At 40.2% G+C, this 18,910-nt stretch overlaps 1 protein-coding gene across 3 annotated transcripts in view; it reads left to right on the forward strand.

Annotated features, from left to right (window-relative positions):
* LOC114036074 (cytidine monophosphate-N-acetylneuraminic acid hydroxylase) overlaps positions 1–13,432 on the forward strand; it is a 109,830-nt gene extending 96,398 nt beyond the window's left edge. The window contains exon 16 of one of the 3 annotated variants that reach the window (XM_027852471.1): positions 13,144–13,432. The gene's annotated coding sequence lies outside the window, so the exon portion shown is untranslated. Of the gene's footprint in view, positions 1–10,143; positions 10,638–13,143 lie in introns of those variants that run through there. The other 2 variants (XM_027852470.1, XM_027852473.1) reach the window with 2 other exon arrangements.
* The last annotated feature ends 5,478 nt before the right edge of the window (positions 13,433–18,910 follow it).

The following is an 18,910-nucleotide window of genomic DNA, read 5'->3' on the forward strand; positions in this document are numbered from 1 at the left end:
AGATAGAACCAGCCACTTCTCTGAGAGCCACAGAGAACTTAGCTTTTTCTTTGATCATCTTCTGGTATTGAATGGAGGCCATAACCACCCCCACCCCTCAACACTCCCTTAATTTAGATTACTAACACTCATATCCGTAGCAGCAGCCCTCATGGTTTAACAAGGATTTCAATGTTTTTAAAATGTTATGCGTTATCAAATAAAGTTTTTTTTATTGCATTTTTGGGTTCCTAGCCAGGCTTTTTCCTGGGGAAGGTGAGCATATTGGCCAGGTGAGAGCATGGAATGCTCTGTAACTGAATGTCTCTTAGTACATATGCTTCCAGTTCTGCCTTAGTGTAGGAATCACAGAGATGAACTGAAGAATTTTTTCCTCTCTCTAAGCCCTGGCCCACTCTTTCAACCCACTTGGTCAATCTATGTTCTAGCTGGGAGCAGATTTTCTTTTGGATAATTCTTAGGATTGGGGGAGGCATGCAGAAGCTGTTTTTTCTCAGCTGAGTAAAGAACTTCCTGGATGCTTTAGATTCTTGGAGGTTTTTAGGGATCGGATCAAGTCAACAATGTTGTTCGTTTAGGATAGTAGGAGGTATCCAATTTTTTTTCATTCAGAGGATCCTACTGACATATTTCATTTAGATTGCCTAAATTGCTACATTCCAAGTCTGCTATTGAATGGCACTTTCCCATTTATTTACTTAGCTAAGCTTTCTTTCTGTCATCTGGATCTAATTTACTCATTCCCCTTCCAAATGTTATAACTATCTGTGTGATTATTTAGTTCATTTGGTTTGTTCATAGGGCTATTTGAGGCCACAGTCAGCTATCCACAGAACCCCAACCTTGAGCAGCTGTTTCACAAAGGTGGCTCTGCGTTAGGCTCTTGGTTGGAAGAATCAATGTAAATAAGAGGATCATATTGCTTTGATATCATCTAGTCTAATCCCTTTCTTTTACAATGAAGGAAACTGAGTCTTAACAAAGTAAAACGACTCACTCAAGATCACATGAATAAGTCAGGAACAAACCTAGGATTCAAATTCACAGACATCTGTCTTTAAATCCAGTGTTTTTTCCACTATGACACACTGTTTTCCTCATACATTTGGGCTCAAATGACCTTCAAATTCCACCTGATCCTGCTTACTCTATTATTTGACACGTTTGATTCATTCCCTTTACCAATTCTACAATAGTGCTCCTCAGCGCCACAGTGAATGCCCTATTAATAGTGGGTCAACTGTGTGTCAACTGTGCTTTCCCCATTGCCTATGACCATTGTGTTTTTCATAATTCTTCCAGCTATAGTCCTTTTCCCCACTCCCTAGTAGTAATTATTCTAAGCCCTTCTTTTTATTTCCTTGAATTATGCCCTTAATTATTGCTACTTTCAGCAATGGTCTTTGGTGAGATTTCTCCCCACTTCCACTCCTTTGGGAATCCAGTCAATGATACAAGGGACTGTTTGCTATTTCATCACACTCTTTTCTTCCTACTACTATCTGTTGACTTGAGGGTGAACACAGGAAGCATGACTAAACCAGAGGGATCTTTTGGTCCTGCTTAGTCAGTGCTGAAACAGACAATTTTAGTTCTGTTAGGCTGGGCTGGCCTTGCAAACAACCTAGGAGAGAGTGGGGTATGGGGCAAGGTCCGTGGTTCTTGGCACAACATAGCACTCTAATGCATCATAGCTCCTGTAATTCGATCCCAAGAGATTTTTTCTGTCCTCTTTTAAAATTAAAATGACCCTGAGAGGTGACATAAATTGGCAACCAGCTGGGAGTAAAAATTTAAGGAAATGGACCTAGGGTAAGGAACTGAGTGAGAAAAGGCATACCAGGAGGACAACGAGAAATCCTGAAAAATGAGATGGGTGGGAGAGCAGTAAAGACAAATTTCATAGTTTTGTCTTAGTCTAGCCCAGCCCCTAAATAGATGAAGAAGTTTTGTTTTGTTGGTTGGTTGGTTGATTTTGTTTGGTTTTTTGGATCAGAGACATCCCTAAGGGTTGTTTTTGACTTACAGAAATTATTTCTGGTACCTTTGGCAGATAAATTGTAGTTGGGCTTTGTTTGTTTGGTTTTTTTTTTCTGTTTATCCTCACCAAAAACTAAAAGTGTTTGATTATTATGTTTTCCTGTTTCAGAGTCAAAATCTAGATCCTACAACAGCAAACAGGGATCCTTCATCTAGCCTTTAACTGCTCTTAATGTACAGACACATGCCCAGAGGCTAACGCTATTAGAACATCACAAAAGAGATGGTGGTGGTTGGTTGCTGTTTATTGCTGTAGTTGTCTCCATCTAGCAAAGGCTGAGCAGCCTGAGTATTGGCCAGTCAGGTGAGAAATGTCCCTGGGTCAGAAAGTATTTCACATTCATCTGTAAGACTAAATTCACTTATTTGTGCAAAAACTTTTCAATTTAGTATAATCAAAGTTATCCATTTTGCATTTGGTAATGTTCTCTATCTCCTGTTTGGTCATGAATTCTTCTGTTCTCCATAAATCTGATAGATAAACTATTCCTTGCTCTCCCAGTTTGCTTACAGTATCAGCCTTTATATCTAAATCATGAACCCATTTTGACTATTTTGGTATATGGCGTGAGGTTTTGACCTGTGCCTAGTTTCTACCATACTCTTTTTCAGTTTTCCCAGCAGTTTTTGTCAAGGAGTGAGTTCTTATCCCAGAAGCTGGGGTCTTTGGGTTTAAGACTAAATTCACTTATCAAATTCTCAAGTTAGCTCTCTCTCATAACTGCTTGTTCATTTCCTGACATAGGGACAGATAGGGATCAGACCGGAGATTTCATCAATATAGGGAACCACAAGATAAGTGAACTCTCTCTATCCATGCAGGTCAGCACCTTCTCTACAACTTGGTCTTAGACACTTGCCTGGAGCACTGAGAGGTTAAATGTCTTTCCCAGGGTCACACAACCAGCATGGTTCAGAGGCTAGGCTTGAACTTGAGTTTCTTGGCTTTAAGGCCAGCTCTTTATCTACTACACCATACTGCCTTTCATTTCCTGACAAGTCAGGATACAACTTACTCCTTGAGCAGTGTTGCAAGCCATTTCAATTAGAGGGCTCAATCAATAGTGAAATATGGCAAAAAGCAAAAGCTCAAGCTTAGAAACAAAAATACATTGGGTGTCAAGAGTCCAAGTGGAGCGGGGAAACATGATTAGGATCTGGAGGGGAACACAGGCAACAAAGGAGAATTGAGATCAGGAAATCAGGGGCAAAACAATTGGAGAGGATCAACAAGGAAATGGGAAATGCTAGAGAAGGAGATCTCTCTCTCCAGAAAAAGGGAGAATACCCAGGGGCCCTAAATTCAACTCAGCTTGCAGATTAACTCTTGAAATTTAGTCTACTTGCTTCCTCTTAGAACTCTTACATAAACTCAAGAGAACACATAAAGAAGCACTTGAAGGGGGCTGGGAAAGGAGGGGAAAGGGTAAGGAAGGAGGCAAAATGACTGGTAAGGAAGAGTCAAAGAAGTCCAGGAGTTAGTGGAGTCAAGAGTGAAGTAGAGAATTACTGTGGTCCATCTTGACATAGTATTCTACGCAGACAGTCACCAAATTCTGTATGCACATGTGGAATGTGGTATCTATCCTATATAAAGATGATGACACTAAGCCACTGGAGTGTGGATATGGAATCTGAGGTGCTTTGTACTGTGATAGATTTGCCACCATGCCCTTGAGGAATGCAAAGGCCATTTCAAGTCTTGTGCCAAAACCATCAAACTCTTACTCCTATGTTCCCCTTCTATCTTCATCCACCCTGACCTCTGGGGGAGCTCCTTGATTGGTGTGCTTAGTGCTGGACAGTGCCCACCACTTCCCTCTTCTTTACTCAATGCTTCCAGGAAGTAGAGGTCATGCAAGTTAGCCATTTCCCCTACTTACTCTACCACTTTTCTTCCTCCAGAGGAAGAAACCTGGATTGCTTTGGCCTTCATTTCAGATGTCAATACCTTCATCATCCTTGCTAGAAGAGCTTTTTTTGGGTTTGGAATCCTCTCCCTCCTCCTAACTTCCAACTCTTAGAATCCTTGGCTTCCTTTAAGGTACAGCTCAAGTACAACTTCCTCCAATGATCCTTTCAACTGCTAGTGTCATCCCCTCTAAGGTTACCTTCTATCTCCTCTATTTATTTTGTATATTCTGATTTATATATGTGGTCTCCTCCATTAGAATGTAAGCTCCTTGAGGACAAGTAATATTTTTTCTGTGTATTCCTAGCACTTAGCTCAGTGCCTAACAACACAGGAAGCAGTTAATAAATGGTTGTTGATATTCTTCTTGATTGATTGATTTGACTGCCAACATGAGGATGAGTAAGGAACCCTTTTAACACCTTTAAGATGGCTGCCCTGCATTGTATACTTGAAATTAATTATATACATATATAATAAATTGCATATATCATATAATTATATATGCATAAAACATGATATATAATCCATATTGCAGATAATGACATATATGTAAATGTATACATATATACATATATTTCATGTTATTTGATAACTAGTCTTTGATACTACATTGCAGAGCAAACCCTGAAGGCAAGGTCAGCCCTCTGAAGTTAGTGAAATGGTCTTCTATTTCTCTTTGCCATCTCCTCCCACACTTCTTAATGTCTGGGTTTTTTTTTTCCTCTTGTTGCTCATTGCCTCTCTCATTACTCTTCCCCCTAAAGAAATTCACTGATTTCTATTTTTTTCTGGCTAAAATTATTCTCTGAAAACAGTCATTTAGAAATGTAATAGATACATTCATACTAAGGAAATAGTGGCCTATAATAACTTCATGTGGGGAACATCCTCAAGAGTATTTGCCTTTTAACAGCATACAATTGGGGGCATAGATAGAATAGTTATTAAGCACTTATTATGGACAAGACACTGTACTAAGCACTAGCAATAGAAATACTTAAGTAAGCCAGTTCCTCCCCTCAAGGACCTTGCATTCTAATGGGAGAAAAGAACACATGAAGAGGAGCTTGAAGTGGGGCAAGAAAGGAAGAGGAAGGGTAGGGATGGAGGCAAAAAGGGTGATAAGGAAAAGTCAAAGATGTCCCAGAAGTGGAGGCAGTAGTAGAGTGGAGCATTATTGGGGTCCCTCCTGAAATAGTATCTTAGGCAGGTGAGTGAGACCAATAAAGAGAATGAGACCTTTGTAAACCTAGGGTGGAGTTCTCTCCAAGATGGCACAGCAGGTAGCAAGAAGGAGGGAAAGATGTACAGAACAATTAATAGTTTCATAGGATTTAGAGCAAAGAGGGACATTATAGATGCTTTAAACCAAGTCTTGAATTTTGAATTTTAGGTATCATCACCAGGCTGTTTTCCAGTCCTGGAATGCATGCCCTCTTCATCTCCACCACTCACAATTCTTTCCTTCAAAGCTCAGTTTAAATGTCACCTCCTCCTTAAAGCTTCCCTGATCCTCTCCCCTGCTCCAATTTTTATTGTTCTCCTTTTCCTTGGACTATATTTATTTATAAACATGATGTATCCCCAATAGAATGTAAGCTCCTTGAGGACAGGGGCTATTTCATTTTTGTTTTTGTATCTCCAGTGCCTAGCACTTAATAAATGTTTATTAAATTGAGATTTGGGGAGAGATATTTGAACACAAGATTAGAACTGTCAAAAAGTGGAAGGAGTTTCCTCAGCCTTGTCAGGGGTATTGCACTGTGAATTCGTTTTCAATTCTGGATCTGTACCAATCCTTATATCCTATGATTTTACTTCTCAGAGACAGCATGGAACAATAAATGAAGAGCTAGATTTGGAGACTGGATCCTTCCTCAGATACTGTCTATGAGCAAGTCAGACTCTCTGAGTCTCAGTTTCCTAACCTATAAAATGTGGGCTCCAGACTTGAAGACCTCTAAGGTCCCTTCCAGTTTCAGATCTATGATATTATGATTTTACAATCTATGAACTCATTGGGCTCCTGGAATCATGCCACCTGTGACTACCTATTTCACCTTCTTATAAGCCCAGTCTTGCTCAGAGATTTGACCTAGTCAGCCTAGAAAAGAACCTCAGTCAGTTGCAGCTCTGCATTACCACTTGGGACACTCTGCATCAGAAAAATTTTGACCACTTAAATCCATTCAAAGTGCTCATCATGATAAAAAGAAGTAGCAGCAATAAGAATTACTAATGTTGTTAAGCAAAAATCAGTTAAGATGACAGCATGTCCTAGAAATGTCATTTCATATTCTAGCAGTCCTTATTGAACTTATGCTAAGCATTCAAAAAGGAAGTCTGGCTTAGCACAGAAGCAGAGAGAGAGAGCTTTTCTTTTACTTTTTAAAGAAATAATCAGGCCTGGTAGCCAGTCTTGGCTACATACAACCCCAGATAGCTTTCTTACATGGTGTAAAGTTCTCCTTTGTTTAAGGCAGAAAACTATAGCTTTCTTTGACAGACTCCCTGCAGGGGGTCAGATTAAGGGATGTGAAGATAGGAATAAGACACAGAAGCTCAGAGGTTCAAAAAAATCCTTTAAAAAAGAAACCCATTATGCCAAATTAGCCATTCATAAGTGAAACTCCAATAGGAGTTATAAAACACAAGATTCACTTTGGGGGAAATTGGAAGTTGATGAAATTTGTTTCTGACACTCTTCCCTTTCCACTTCTCCTCTTTCTCTTTTCCCCCTCCTCCCTTCCTTCTCAAAATGATATGACTTCTCTGCTTTCAGACCTTTGATGTCTTCATGCTGCACTGGATTTGCCCATGATTCTTGAGAAGGACTAGCCTCCTAGCTATGAAGAGGAAAGATTGGCAGACAGATGCTCTGTGGTATGGTTTGGGAGCACTAGGAAAGTCATTACCAACAACCCCCAAAAATAGACTTAAGAGAAGAAGACTGGAAAGACAAATGAGAGAATATTGTCCTGAAAATGAAAGTTAGAGCGAGTGTCTAGGAGATGGAGACCAATAGTATCACTAAGTTCATTTGAGTGATGGTTCAAAGTCAGATAGCAAAGGGTGAGAAATAAGGTATAAAGAAGTAGAAGCAGTGATGTTAGAGGATTCCTTCTAGGGCTTTGACTGTGAAAATAAAGAGAGGTTTAGGATGAGAGTTTGATTAGATGGTATGGTTAAAGAAAAGTTTTGTTTTGTTTTGTTTTTGTTTAACTTTAAAGGATGGACTAGAGTTTAGAATGTACACAGTGGTGAAAGAGCTGGCAAAAATGGAGACATTGAAGATGAGGCAGAAGGAATGACCTGAAGAAGATAAGATGGGGTGAGAGCAAAGGCACAAGTCTCAGAGCAGGACTAGTACAAGAATCCACAGACTACCCCCACACTGTCTTCCTTTTGTATAACAATTCAGTCTTCTATAGACCCACCCTAAACCCGGTCGACCCCACTCTAACCTGTTTTTTCCAAGTTTCCAACCTTTCCTGAGAATCTTTGCTCTGCTAACATTTACTTGTTATATTTCCAATTTTTTTTTATCAGGGCTTTGGGTAACACTTATGTTTTAGCAGGGGTCTTCAGTGCCTAGCTGTTTAATAGTGGCTTTGTAGACATTTCATATATTATTGTGGCAGAACTAGAGGTAGGGGTATTTTTTCTGAGACCCTTCCTCTCAAATCATACCATATAAACTGCCTCTTCCACATACAGGTAAGACTAATCCTCTTCCTGGTACTGGGAGGAGAATTAGAACTTGTTGGGTCATCCTCCTATGATGACAGTATACTTGGGGGATGGGGGGGTGTTCCTCTATCTCGCTCTACTTAGCCAAACTCAAAAATGTAGAAGTGCGAAAAGGGCAACTGACTCTGCCTGAGGACATTGGCTAGTGAGATTTTTCTAAGAATGATAAGCTACTAAAGCATTCCATAATATAAAACATTTAAGCATCATTAGTATGACTCATAATATAGTCATAATTATGCTGGATTACTCTCACACAAAATGCCATTTATGAGGCATTGCTCAATGGATATACACACCTGGACATTGAGACACCCAATTTAGAGCCTATTGTCACTACAGAATGTAGTCACTCAGAGATGCACAGGACAAGGGGTTGGTGAAGAATCTTTCTCCTCTATTTGGATGGAACTCTGTGAGGGACTGTCTGATGTTGGCTACTGCCAAGTGGGGGTTGTGGCAAGATTGGGGTAAGATCTGGGTATTTGGAAATAACCGAGGCAGGGGCTGTGGTAGGTGGAGTTGTGGTGAACTGGGATGGGCTGGATACAGAGAAGCCCTGAGGCAGTGGGCAGTGCTATGTGAGATAAGCTGGGGAAGGATCAGGATACAAGGAAGTAGCAGAGCACATGCTCCTGAGGCAGGGGGCTGTGCCACGTGGGAGTGGGACTGCAGAGGATGAGTTCCCTTTGCTTAGTCCCCTCCCTATATACAACGTCAACCCCAGACGCCTCCTTCCTGTGTCCTTCCTGACTTCCTGGGTCACGTACCTTCCCTTTGTGTAGCACTGACCCCAGACGCCTCCTCCCGGTATCTGGGCCTGACTTCCTAGGTCACGTACTCTTTGTCTATGCACTAATACCAGACGCCTCCTTCCTGTATCTGGTCCTAGCCTCCTGCATCAGTTCCTCTCCCTTGGTGCACTAAACTCAGACATCCCCTTCCGGTATCTGACCCTACAATCATTGACTAGTAGGCAGGCTGAGGAGGAGGGGCTAAGTAGGTACTTAGGAACGGTCGCGGTCAGGAGTGCACGCTCTCTTTGCTCCTGCTCTGTTGCTCTGGCCTTCCTGCTTGGCCTTGCTGTGATGGCCTCTGAATAAAGCTCAGGTGTTGGCACCTCCTGGTAGGCTCGTCTCTGTGTTTATCCGGTTGAGGACCGAAGACTGGTAAGTATGACGCTGGCAGCCTGCTCCTTATAGGAGGAGAGTGCACGGCGCAGCCGGCACAGAACTCATCCTGACAGATCTGACAGAATTCAACAACTGATGGTGTCACATATTAGTACCAAAGGAAACCTCTGTCCCTCAGTACAAAATGTTCCCAGTAAGAGGTTTTCCTCCATGTATTACCCATCCTCATAATAAGGCCACCACAAAAATTGGTCCTAATACAGGGCCTAAAATACATTCCACTCGAAGAACGCTCTCTGGATCAAGGCTGCCCTTGATGGAAATGGGTGAGAACCTAACCTGATCATGTCATAGTATATGGTAGCTAGGTGGCACAGTGGGTAGAGCACTGGGCTTAGAACCAGAAAGATTCATCTTCATGAGTTCAAATCTGGCCTCAGACACTTACTAGCTGTGTGATCCTGGGCAAGTCACTCAATCCTGTTTACCTCAGTTCCCTCATCTGTAAAATGAGCTAGAGAAGGAAATGGCAAAATACTCCAGAATCTTTGCCAAGGAAATCCCAAAATCGGGTCACAAAAGGTTGGACATGACTGAAATAACAATGTATAGTATGAGATGAGGCTGTAAACATAGGGTGACCCCAGTACTGGAGGGCCTTGAAAGTCACATAAAGGAGTTTGAATTTCAATCGGCAGGTAAACACCAGCCATTGAAGACTTTTGAGCAGGTTACTTATCTAATCGGATCTACGCATGCATTCTTAATATTAGGCTAGTTGCGTTTAAGGAAGAGAGTGGTGATGGGATTTTTTTCCATTCTTTTTGTTGGTATCTTTCCCTCTGTGAGATACCTTATCATATAGTCCTTCAGTTTCTTCCAGATTGTGTCTTCTCCAGCATGAATTTCCTTGGATTGTTCTTGGTCTCATCTAATCCTTCTTCTTGATTTTGATTTTTAGGTGGCATTTTGATCTTTTTGCATTGTACACTGGGGCCTGAAGCATTAGGGTCCAAATATGGCAGCTACACTCTTCCTGTTAATCAGAATAGATTGCTATAAAATGTTAACAAATATGTTCTATTTTCTTTCTGTTTACTGTCTTCCAGCCAGTTTCATCTATAGATGTTCTTGGGATGGTGAGTTTTAGTGAGGTCTTGTCAAATTTTCTGAATATTTGTTTTCATTCCCATTGCTTTTTTTTTTTGGCCATTTCACAAAATAATAGTGCTCTACTGTAGTGTTTTACAAATGAGTTTGCATTCTAAAATAGCATTACCCTTAACTGTTATGGCTCTTCTCTAGGAAAGAAGATCCAGGCCTGTATGTTCACCAAAGGTATTTGCCACCATCATGGAGGATGTCCTACCCAAGGTTCAAATGGGAGAGGAATTCCTTATACAAAGTAGAGATCCCCAAATGCTCCTTCTTGTAAACCACATTGTGTTGCTTGTATTAAAGGATTGCTCAATGATACCTATATTTTTAAAAATTACTATAATAACACATATAGAAAATCCATAAGTTTGAAAAATGTCTGTAGCCAGATGCGCAGGCAGTACAGTGAGATAGTTTATTAGTGCATATTCCTGACACAGGCACTGCAGATGGACAGTGAGTTGGGTCCAGAATTGAATAGTCTGGGATGAACTGCATTCAGGAAGACGCACAGTGTCTTTAACAATTGCATAAAATATTTGCATAAAATAGCATAAAATATATAGCACAAAAACTCCCCATTTTAACAACAACAACAAATTACCCCCTTAATGCTGTGTGGTTACAAATCTCAGAATATCACAGTCTCCAAAGGAGCAGTTCTCAAAGTATGGTCCAAGGACCCTTGGGAGTCTCCGATGTCCTTTCAAGGAGTCTTTGAGGTAAAAATTATTTTTATAATAATGCTAATGCATTTAAATTTATAATATGGTAGATGTCAATAGCAATAATCCATGTAAACAGGAACTTTTTGGAGGTACTCAAAAATTTTAAGAGTATAAAGGAGTCCTGAGATCACAAGTTTGAGAACCCCTCTTCCAAAAAATATGAATTGTGGATGATCCAAAGTTCAATGGAGATACACATACTAGGCCCACATAGACCAACCCATCTCCAGTGGTGGATTTTACTCAAGAAACAGCATAAGGGAAATGTTCCATCAAAGTAATTTATCATTAGAAAAGGATCCTGGCTAGTCACACTGTAAGATTGAGAAAATATAAATGGACAGTCCAAGTGCTACGTTGATTTCCACAAAATGTAAAAAGACCTTTAGGAAGGCCTCCAAATATTGGGTGTATAATCTATGGAGAATCAATGGGAGAATATGAGAAAGAATTCCACAGGATGAGAAAGTTAGAATTGTTTTCAGTCTGCACCAATGGAGGCAATACCCACACTAATGAGAGTATAGATCCAATGAAGAATTGAAGTGTTATATTTCTATTCCCAACTAGACTGTAAGCACCATGGAAGACAGCGAATATGTCTTGATTATACTTTCTATCTCCTCCTGAGCTTAGTATAGTGTTCTTCATATAGTAGGTACCTCCCAAATATTTGCTGAATTAAATTGAATTAATATTTGTTGATGCTAATGAAAATCCAAACAAAGTACTCCATTTCCCAATGCCAACTATGGAAATAGTTTTCTTGTTTTGCCTGGGCCTTAATTGCATAAATTCTCTCTATAAACTCCCTTCATGGCAGATTTTCCTTTTGCTGCTACTTGGGATCCCAAGAAGTATTTGCTCAAAAGGAATCTGAGCCTAGAATGCTGAGCCTGTCTGAGCCTTGAAGGGAAGCATGATGCAATGGAAAGAACACACTCCAAAACCCACTCAGATTCTCTTCTATCTCTGTGCATTTTCATTGTACACTATCCCTGGAATTCTCTCGGTCCTAATCCCCGTCTTCTGACTTTCTTCATATCCCAGCTAAAATACTACTTTCTGCTAGAAATCTTTTCCAACACCTTAATCTGGGGTGTGTTGGTAAATGTTTAACAACCAGCTCTCCCTACCACTTCAAAAAATGTACACATGACATGGTTTCTAAAAGTCTAGACAATAAAAATAAATAAGGTCTTGATTTGTAGCATTTGCTGATTTCTGAGATGTAAATACTTATGCTGAAAATTTAACAATTTATTCTCCTGAGTCAGTTTGAGCTGGCTCCAGGACACCTCTGCATGCTAGAGGTTTCCCTCAACTGATTATCTCCATTTTATCCTACCCATAGCTTGTTTATTATACATAATCGTTTTCATGCTGTCTTTCCCATTAGAGTGTGAGCTTCTTGAGAGAAAGGACTGGGTTTTTGGTTCACTTGTTTGTCTTTTACCTTTTTTTAAAATTAAAAAAATTTTTTTTTTATCCCTAGCACTTAGCACAGTGCCTGATACATTGTTGTTGTTTAGTCGTTTTTCCATGATGTCCGACTCTTTGTGACCCACTCTGGGGTTTTCTTGGCAAAGACACGGGAGTGGTTTGCCATTTCCTTCTCCAGCTCATTTTACAAATGAGGCAACTGAGGCAAACAGGGTTAGATGATTTGCCCAGGGTCACAGGGAAGTATCTGAGGCCAGATTTGAACTCAAGAAGACTCATCTTCCTGACTCCCGGCCTGGCACTCTATCCACTTAGGTGTTTAATAAATGCTTGCTGATGACTATGTTATGTATCAGAGATACAAAGGCAGAGGATGTTGTAGGTAATTTCCTAATCAGGTTCAAGGTGTATGAGCTTTGAGATCCTTTCCAACCCTAATATTCTAACACTGTGGTCCATGTTCTGCCACCAACTGGCAGTGTGAATTTGGGATAGTTACTTTACCCAGAAGGTCTAGAACCCAGGTCTACTGACATTGAGTCCAGTATATTTCCAAATGTCTTAATTGAGCTCTTTGTAATTTAAATTCAAGGAGAACATTCCCTAGATGAAACAAAAGGAAAAAAAAGCAAGTACTGTCTCTGTTCTCTCTTCCTTCCCACCTTACAGCATTTGATAAGATTTTTATTTAAAATCATCCCAAGTTTTCTTGGTGGATTCAGTTTAGAAGGAGCAAAATGTGACTTGGCTCAGCAGTTTCCATTCTCCACTGCGTAATTGAAGGTCTCTTTCTCCCAGGTGCCTTTTCAAAGCAAAAGGCATCATGGCAGACATGCTGATGCCCTTTCTCTCAATTTTGACATTTCACTTTCATTTGCTGAGAAATGAGCTGGAGGCAAAAAAAAGGGGTGGGGGTGGGGGAAGAGAATCATACAATTAAGCTTTTCCAAAATTCTTTTTTATACTTGGGTGCCAGCAGATTCCACGTGCATCAGCCATCAAAACACGACATCCTATGAAAATTTAATAACAGCATTAGCCCAGTGAAGTACAGAATTGATCCTGGCTTCTTGAACAAATGGAAATGTTCCTTCAAGAATTAAAAAGTAAAACACCTTCTTCCAAGCTTTTACATACATGTGCTGAATAAAAGAGAAGAAAAAAGCAAGAGCAAAGAGTCAGGAAAAGGAACAATCTCTTTTGCATGAGCAATGGGATTGTAGCCATATGGGTTGCTTTCATTTAAAAAAAAACACCTTAATATAATAAAGCTTTTTAAAAAATGACGTGTGGTAATTCATCTTTCTCCTGATCTTTACTCCCTCCTGCTCAATACATGATTATAATGAGGATGTTGGAGGCAATAATTGTATTTAATTTCACAAAAGAGAAAAACCAAACTTTTCATCTGTCTCTCATTTGAGCCCTAACTGTACTTTACACCCACCCTGGCCTGCTGTTCTCCCTCAGATGTTATTGTAAATTATGTGTCAGAAATACCAGGTGACTCACGCAGTAGAGACTTGAGATGTGCAGCTTTGTGGAAACCAATGAACAGCTGATATGAATTGGAAAACGAGGTGACCTGTGTATCATGTCCCCCATGTCAAATTCTGGCCTTGCCAAGAAGACTGAGGAGTTTAATAGAGGGTGGTAATCACTGACTTGCCATGTCTCCTATACCCTCATAGCCTCTCAGTCTGACTTTTCTCTCTGCTATAATTTGTCTGATTGGTGGCTACCTGCTTCTATTTATAAGTTACATTGCAGAACGATAATGTGGAAGGCAGAGACAGAAGAAATTATTGGACTAACTGAAGGGGCTACTTTGTTCCCTCAAAACACACACAACATCTGCCCATCTGAGAAGCTGTTTCCAGTTGCAGCAGGGAACAGTACTTCACTGAAATACAATTTGAGTTAAGCCTAAACTACTTTTAAAAAATGTCCCAAAATCAGTTTCCCTTCTAAGTTATTTTGGTCAAGATATTTTAAATTTTTATATTACATACAGTATTCTACACACAAAGTACCCCACCTCTGCAAATAAGTGGGATGTAATACCCTCTCTTATCTCTTCTTCAGGGCCATGTTTGATCACACAAAATTCATAGCACTTAGTTGATTGTTTTGAAATATATTGCATCATATTATAACATATTGCATATACTGACTTATTTCATTTTGCATCAGTTCCTATAAGTCTTCCCATGCTCCTCAGTATTTGTCACATTTCATCATTTCATCAAGCACAGGAATGTTCCATTTACATTCTTGTACCACAGTTTGTGTGGCTATTTCCCAGTTAATGAACATCTACTTGGTTTCTAGTTCTTTGCTACTATAAATATTTTGTGAAATACCGGGCCTTTTTTGATCATCGACCTCCTTGAGGTATACGCCTAGGCACTATGCTTCAAAGGGTATGAACATTTTAGTCAGTCTCTGCCTACTTCTAGATTTGCATAGGTTTTAAAACTTTTCAACATCTTTAATATCATTACCCCTTATTTATCATCAAAAATAGTAAAAGGATGGAAAGGTAGGTATTTATTAGCTATTCTTCACAAATGAGGAAACCAAGGAATGCAGAGGTTAAGGCATTTGAAGGAGCACTGACCTGAGTGAAAGGACCTGGCTTAAAATTCTCCTTCTAATGCTCACACCTGTGTGACAATGGGCGAATCATTTAAACTCCCTGGGCCTGAGTTTCCTTATTTGTAAAATAAGGGTTAAACTAGATGGCCTCTGACATCCTTTCCAGCTCTCCGTCTATGTTCTTGTGATCCTATGATTTACCAAAGGTCACATACTTCATTCATTACAAAGTTGTGACCAGAAGCCCAGGTATCTGACTTGTAGCCCTAGGCTGTCTCTATTAGACCATCCTGCCTCTCTATAAACAAAGGGGAAGGATCAGCCACTGCTCCTGCTCTCTGGCAGCTGAGAAGCGACCCTATGTTAAGGTTAGTGACCAGTTATTACCTCCAGCTTCACCCCCATTTATAATACCAACTCACCTCCAGGCTACTGAGCAAATGCCTCAATCTCTACTGATATGATCTTATGGTCCACATGAAAAATCCAAGTGTTGGGATAGGAGAAAAGAGTAGTTGGATTTAAGAATCAAGTGCTATTAACTGTATCACACACACACACATATATATACACATATATATGTTTGTTGTTTTATGCAAATATGTGTGTGTATATAGTTGTTGTTGGGTCATTTTTCAATGATGTCTGACTCTTCATGACCTCATTTGGGGTTTTCTTAGCAAAGATACTGACATGGTTTGCTGTTTTCTTTTCCAGCTCATTTTACAGATGAGGAAACTGAGGCAAATAGGGTTAAGTGACTTGTCCAGAATCACACAGCTAGGAAGTATCTGAGGCCAGATTGGAACTAAGGAAGATGAGTCTTCCTGATTCCAGGCCACTGTGCCATCCAGCTGATACACACACACACACACACACACACACACACACACACCACACATATGTTTATGTATGCATGTGTGTTTGTGTATATACATATATATATATGTTACATATACATATGTATATGTGTGTGTGTGCAACTTAACTTGCCTCATCCTCAGTTCTCTCATCTGCCAAATGATGGGGTTGGGCTAAAAGAGATCTAAGGTCCCTTCCAGCTCCAAATCTCTCTCTGAAGGAGACAGTGAATCAATTTACATGGACAGTATTGGGCCAGGTACGGAAGGTGGATGACTGTGGGCGATTATGAATAGCTTTGGAATATAGTCCTTGTTCTTAAAGAATTTTCAATCGAATTGGACATACTCATAGAAAGATAACTAACAATCTAATGTGGACTATACTAATTGCCCATATTCAGTGAAAAGAGCACTGGCTTTAGAGTCAGAGAACCTGGGTTCAAATCTTGGCCCTGCCACTTAGCACCTATGAGACATTGGGTAAGTAACTAACTTCACATCTCTGGGTTCCAACTTCCTGTCCAATGAAGAGACTGGACTGGACTAAATGGCCTGTGTGGCCCCTTTTATCTCTAAATCTATGATCCTGTGACCTAGTAAGTACTCTAAGAGTTCAGAGGAGTAAGAGATCCCAGCAGACTAGGATGATCAGGAAATAAGACTTGAACTAGGCCTTGAAAGATGGCTAGGTTTCATAGAATCATAACTAGACTATTGCAGTTGGAAACTACCTTAGAGGTCATCCAGTCCAACCCCAAGTTACACAATATCTCCGATAAGTAATCATTCAATTTCTACTTGAAGCCCTCCAGTGACAAGGAAGTCACTACCTACAGAGGCCACACATCCAGTTAGGTAGAGAGTAAAGAGGAGAGCAGAACATCTTGAGCAAGATTTAGTGGAGGGAAAATACCAAGTCTGCGAGGGAACAGTTAGTGGGTAGAGCATATGGTTCACGTACCGTAGCAGTAGAAGAATGTTGGAAATGTGTGTCAGGAAATGTAGAAAATTGTCTTTCAGAAAAGTACCCCTGTGGAAGAGGAATACACTGTGGAGGGGGTAGGGGAGAAGAGGAAGGAAAGGAAGGTTAGAGAAAATTATCTCATATAATCTGGTGTGCAAATCTACACAACAAGGAGGAGGGGGTGGTAGGAGCAGCTGATATTTCAATCTCATTCTCATCTCAACTGATCAAAGGAGGGAAGAACACAGCCACCCACACACCTCCTACACCCCCACCCCACCCCACCCCACCCCACACACAGAGTTAGGTGCAGAAATACATTTTACTCAATAGGGAAACAGGAAGAAAGAGAGGAGGGGCACAGGAGAATTAGGGGGAAGACAGACTAAGAGAGGGATTTTTTGTTATTGTTGAGTTGTTTCAGTCATGTCAAACTCTCCATGACCCCATTTAGGGTATTCTAGGCAAACATACTGGACTGCTTTGCCATTTCCTTCTCCAGCTCATTTTGCAAATGAGGAACTGAGGCAAATAGAGTTAAGTGACTTGTTCAGGGTCATATAGCTAATAAGTGTCTGAAGTCGGATTTGAACTCAGGTCCTCCTGACTCCAGGGCCAGTGCTCTATCCACTGCATCACCTAGTTGCTCAGGGAGGGATCAGTCCTAAACAAAACAAACTCTAATTAAAGATACCCCAAAATATTTGTAACTCTTTTTGAGGTGGCAAAGAATGGGAATCTGAAGGGGTGCCCATAAATTTGGGAATGCCTGAACAAATTACGGTATATAAAGTTGATGGAATATTATTGTGTTATAAGAAATGATGAAGGAGGTGGTTTCAAGGAAACTTTGGAAGACTTGTATGAACTGATAGAGATTGAAGTGAGCAGAACCAGGAGAAAATTTTATATAACTTATATAATAACAACAATGTGGTATAGACAAACTTTGAAACTTTGAAAGAATTATGAATATTTATCAGCATAATGACTAACCACAGAGCACCCACCTCTGATTGAGAGGGGAAGGACTCAGAGTGCAGAATGAGATAAATTTGACAGGGTCAGTGGGGAAATTCGTTTTGCTTGACTCTGCATGTTTGTAAAAAGAGTTTTGCTTTTCATTCATTCTCAGTTGGGGCATGGGGGTTGAGGTGGGGAGGTGAAAAGGTTTTTGCTGATTTCAAAAAATTTAAATATAATTTAAAAAATAAAAATAATAAAATCTTCCTATCATGCCTCATGATGGTGTGGAGCTGTTCCTGGGTTCTCAAAGGCTTTATCAACAGAGTGAAAGCTATTTCAAGTTCTAGCATAATGAAAAACCTGAAAATGGACCTGAGGATAGGTGGCTGATCTGAGTAAATTTGGAGGTTTGTCATGAGCTTGGCCACAGAAGTATGGGTTTTCATCCACAGCAACTTTCAGAAACCATTTACTAATTTAGAGAAGAGAAGTGATATGCATAGACGGAGGGAGTACCCTCCCCTATGAAATTACTGGTATTTGCATTCAGCTCAATTTAACTATTTATAAGACATCAACTATGTGCCTAGCTCTGGAGACATAAATGCCAAAATGGAAAAGTCCCTGCTTTCAAGAAACTTCCATTCTATTGGAAGGAGATAACGTGTACATAGGAAATTAAATACAAAATACATGCAAAGAATGTGTGAAATCACACTGTCTAAAGATAGTCTGGAACCAGACCGTTAAGATATTTAAGTGTGTGAAGTAGAGACCTGGTGCAGTCACCCTGCAAAGTGTGAGACATAACGGTGCGGCAGAAACAAGACTGGATTTGGAGTCAAGGGATCTGGCTTCAAATTCTACATTTTCTAGTTAATTGCTTTGTAAGTTTGGGCATGTGTTTATTCATTCAACAAGCATTTATGCTATTCACCCGGCACTAGCTAAGTGCTATAGATACGAAGGCAAAAAAAAAAAAAAAGAAACCATTCCTACCCTCAAAAAGCTTACATTCTACTGGGGGGGAAACAACACACACAGAAAGTGAAATACAAGATACACAAGAAGTGAAATAAAGTAACATATACAAAGTAATTACTCAGGGTACCGATAATTAGCCAGGTGCAGGGGGAGGGGGGGAAGAGTAGAAGGTGGGTGGATCAGGAGGGGGTGTCTTGTAGTGGTGCTTGAAGGAAGCTAGAGATTCCACCAGAGGAAAGCGAGGAGGCAGTGCATTCCAGCCTATACAAAGGCACAGAGATGGGAAATAGAGCATCATGTAATGATAATAGCTAATATTTATATAACACTTACTATGTGCTAAGTGCTTAACAATTATTATCTCATTT

The sequence above is a fragment of the Vombatus ursinus genome, unplaced genomic scaffold, assembly GCF_900497805.2.
Source record: "Vombatus ursinus unplaced genomic scaffold, bare-nosed wombat genome assembly UNPS02009573.1, whole genome shotgun sequence".
NCBI lineage: Eukaryota > Metazoa > Chordata > Mammalia > Diprotodontia > Vombatidae > Vombatus > Vombatus ursinus.